Genomic DNA, 4478 nt, shown 5'->3' on the forward strand with positions numbered 1-4478 from the left:
CATCATCAAACTACACCCTAATCACACTAAACCATCCTCAAAGCAAACTGTATTCACAACACAGCATCATCTCCCCACATCAGCATCACAGTATATCAACTTTACCAGCCCAGCATCACCATCATCATCATGATCACTTTTGCTACTAAATTAAAGTAATGTGAAAGAACATTAGATCATGTGCTTACCTAAAACAGCAAAATTCTGGATGAAAAATCAAAATCAATATTTATCTATATGGGGCTTCCCTGGTGGCACAGTGGTTGAGAGTCCCCCTGCCGATTCAGGGGGTATGTGCTCGTGCCCCGGTCCGGGAAGATCCCACATGCCACGGAGCGGCTAAGCCCGTGAGCCGTGGCCGCTGAGCCTGCGCGTCCGGAGCCTGTGCTCTGCAACGGTAGAGGACACAACAGCGAGAGGCCCGCATACCGCAAAAAAAAAGAAAAAAAATTATCTATATGATCACCATTCCCACACTACTCTTTTCATTTGAATTAGTCCTACCATCATGAACTGAACTACTACAGCCTCTCAAGTTCTCATACATATATTATCTAATTTAATCCTTGCAACAATCCTTCCTAGGTATTTATTATTACTCCTATATAGTAGATGAGGAAACTGTGGCTTACATAGCGGGTAAATTGCAGATTCAAAATTCTAATTAACGTCTGCTTGTTTCTAAGTTCTGTGCTTTTTACCTTACACTATGTTGTTAAATTTGCAAATACACATCACTTTTTTTTTAACCAATAAATGGCTTTTATATGTCTGTGACCTATTTACACAAATAGAAAAATTCACATCAGATAAACTCATCTCTGCATCTAAATTATGTGAAATAAAGCCAAAAGTACTGGTTCTAGTGTACAAAAACTTTAAGATGTTTTTCAAAATACTAGAATAGTTAGATGACACAGTTCCTTATTTGTTTCTTGTTTGATCCACTTTTACATAAGACATAGTACCACATAATAATTGTATCTTGATAAAGTAAATTCATTTCTCTCAACATTCATATATCAACACAGTACCTGTAAATAAGTGGCATAGAGTCCACTGGCAATTCAGAGAATACTATTGCACAGCACATGATAATGATACGAGGAAAATGGCAAATGACAGCATATTTCTATTTAACTTTCAGTAGAAAAGTAATGGAAAGAAAAGTTAAACTAGATAGTTCACCATGGAAAAAGAATTTTAAATGAGGGTAAGTAAAGTGCAATGAAATAATATGGAATATAAATCTTTAAAACAACTAATAATAAATAAATGTTATCTGGATTAAACTGACAGTTTTTAATGAGCCATACGTAATTTATTTGTATGCTGATGAGACTGTAATTTTCTCCAAAGCTTATATCCAAATATTTTTTTCTTCATGACGAAGATAAAGTAGCGCACATACTAAAAATCATTTGAAATATGCTATAATTTAATCCAAAAAGATAGTGAAGGTCCACGTCCATTTTGGAGGAAGTTGTATTTTATTGCATAACATGGTTTACAACAAAAAGTTGGCCATGGAATAACAGTTTATTCCATAGGCAGCCAATATATTTGCTAAAATGTTAGTTCTTTTAGTCCTAATCATATTGCAATCTTTTGGGACTACTTCAATAACAATAATTTCAACAATTAATAATATCTAATGAAAAAAACCTCATGAAGCTGCACAGTTATGTTCTATAGAAACTTTATGGGGTATGTGTTCTACAATCTGATGTTTGACATGCAAAAGGGTTCACTCTCCTGTTATGCTACTAAATAATTCATGGGTGGTATTTGAAAACTCTGGCCAAAGGAGATACTATCTAAGTTTCAAATACAAATCTTGCTTAATGCAAAGAAAAAGAAAATCATAAAAGATAAGAAGACAGTTTAAATTCTACAATATACATTTCAACAGAATGGGCCCATTTGTGTATACCTGAGCTGTTAATAGATGAGCTAAATTCCCATTAAAATTCATTACCTCTCTAAAATGATTTGTGATATTTTATTTTCATACATTATTCTTTGGTCATTTATTCCTAAAAGATAATCCAATCCATGAAATCTGGAATCTTTAGGTAAATGGTATTTCTCTAGCTTTTTTCTTGAAAGAATGTTAGTGTGTTAGTAACATGAATGCCATTATTTCATTAAACAAGTGCTTGTGCAAGATACTTTTTCAGACTTTTAAACTTCAAAGATCAATCAAACATAGACCCTGGCATCAAGTTTTACCATATTGTAGAAAAGATAGATATGCAAATAAATAAACATAGCATAGTCTGATCAGTGCTAAAATTGAGTAAGAGTGATAAACTCCTGAGGGAGAATGGATATGAAGAGTTCTCTATGGAGAACTTCCTCGAACTTCCCAGTAATGTAGGTGTTCCTCAGATTAGAGGAAATAGATATTCCCAGGCAGAGAAAAGAGCTTCTGCTAGAAGCCAAGGAAGGAAACAATATGGCATCCTTTTATCCCCCTTGCAAAACGTTTAGTCCATAAAGAGCATTGTATTTCCTAGTTAGTCACAAGCAAATGATACAATCATTTCTGAATAAGATGTGTCTCCATCAATAGAATATCAGGGGACCCATTGATTAGGATGTCAATAATGCTCTGGTCAAGTGGCATCCATATGACACAACTCCAGAAACCAACTCTAGTAGATTCTTCAGAAAACTTTATCGAAAGAGGTAGAACTTTCAGAACAGATACTGGTGGAGACATTCATGGACATCTCAGTTAAATTCCTGGCTTCCAATTGTGGGATGGTATAACTTAGTTTTGACTGGTTAACTAGGAAGGTATTGGTTTGGAATGGAATAATGTGGAAGATTGAATGTGAAGTGCTAGAATGCTCTTTCTCTTCCTCATCATGATTAACATTACCATCACCACCATAGTCATTGTCGTCGTCATCATCATTGTCATCATATTACAGCATGTTCATACCACACCACCATCACAATCCATTCACACCATCTGGAGTGGATCATGCTATAGAATCAATTCCTTGAATAGCTGCAGAAGAAGTGATGAGAATGGAATGCCAGACAATCACTGGGTGGGATTCTGTCCAAAATGCTTGCCTGCATTAGGACTTGTCTCAGATGTAGGTCTCTTTCTCTTTCTATTTTTCCTTTATTCTTACTAGTGACTTTTGAAAACCTCTCTTCACTTCCTGTCTTTATTTTTTCTTTCTTTTTCTTTCCTTTAGTTTACTATGCCTAAAAAAAGAAGCAAGATTAAAGGAGCATTACTCTGATTATAGTGTCAATTTGATGACATCAATTGATTCAACTGACCAAAGAGCATTCGATTAATGGCTAGAGGAGCCATTAGTAATCCTTTAGTACATTTCCTTATTTCACAAATTAGGCCACTAGATTCCCAAGAGCAACTGTGCTTTCTCAGTCTTTCTCCATCCAGCCAGTCATCAAATCCTGTTTATCTGCTTATTTTCTTTTCTTTATTTCTCACTTCAATATAATCCTAAAGAAGCAGGACCTGCCGCCAGCTGGAATGAATTCTTCATTTTTGCTGAACTCATATAATACCCATTTTTGCTTTATGACAACCTTTACTTTAATGTATCTTAGAGTCTGGTTAGTCATTTATAAGCTTGATCTTCTCTGTTAGCTGGCTAGAAGACTTGTCTTTATAGTCTCCAACCCTGTCCATAGTTAATGCACTGCGTGCCATTCCACAGCACTTTATTTCATGTCTATTTATGATGCTAAGCACATAAATAAATAAATGACAATACTATGTGGGAAATTAAAAAATGAAGATATCTTTGAAATAAAGAGAGAGCCCAGAGGAAAGGGAGTGATTAGTTTGTGTTGAGGAATCTCAAGGAAGACTTCCTGGAAGAGGTGATATCAAAGTTGAGTTTTACCAGATGACACTAGACACCCTAGGGAAATAGTGGATAAGATGAAAGAGCACAGGCTATACAAGGGCATGAAAACCCATAGTATGCTTGGCAAAATATAATTTACTTGGAGCGTAAAGTTTTGTGTGAAGAAGAATGGTAAAAAATGAGTATGTCAGTTAGGTTACCATTCTGCAACAACAATAGAGAGCTCAAATTAACCAAATAAATGGGAGTTCATTTTTCTCATGTAAGTTTGGAAGTTTTGTTCTAGTATATCAACTATGTCAGGGCCAATTCTAATGCCCTTTTCCTCAGGGTCATAGGATGGCTGCTGTAACACTAGGCATATTGTCTTTGCTAAGACCAGGAAACTGAAGGAAGAGGGGAAAGTGGAAAGCATTAGTATATCTGTTCCTTTGCCCTAAGAATAAAATCCTTTTCAGAAATTCCTTCACGGATGCTGCTTGCAACTGTCTGGAAAGCATTGCGTCACATGGCAGCCTAGGACACATGGCAACCCAAAGGGAGGTTGGGAAAGTGACAGCTTAGCTTTTTGCGTTCTTCTGCAGAGCACTCAGGGCGAAGAGCAGTTGAGAATGAATA

This window comes from Neophocaena asiaeorientalis, unplaced genomic scaffold (assembly GCF_003031525.2).
Source record: "Neophocaena asiaeorientalis asiaeorientalis breed wild unplaced genomic scaffold, Neophocaena_asiaeorientalis_V1.1 scaffold5, whole genome shotgun sequence".
Taxonomy (NCBI): domain Eukaryota; kingdom Metazoa; phylum Chordata; class Mammalia; order Artiodactyla; family Phocoenidae; genus Neophocaena; species Neophocaena asiaeorientalis.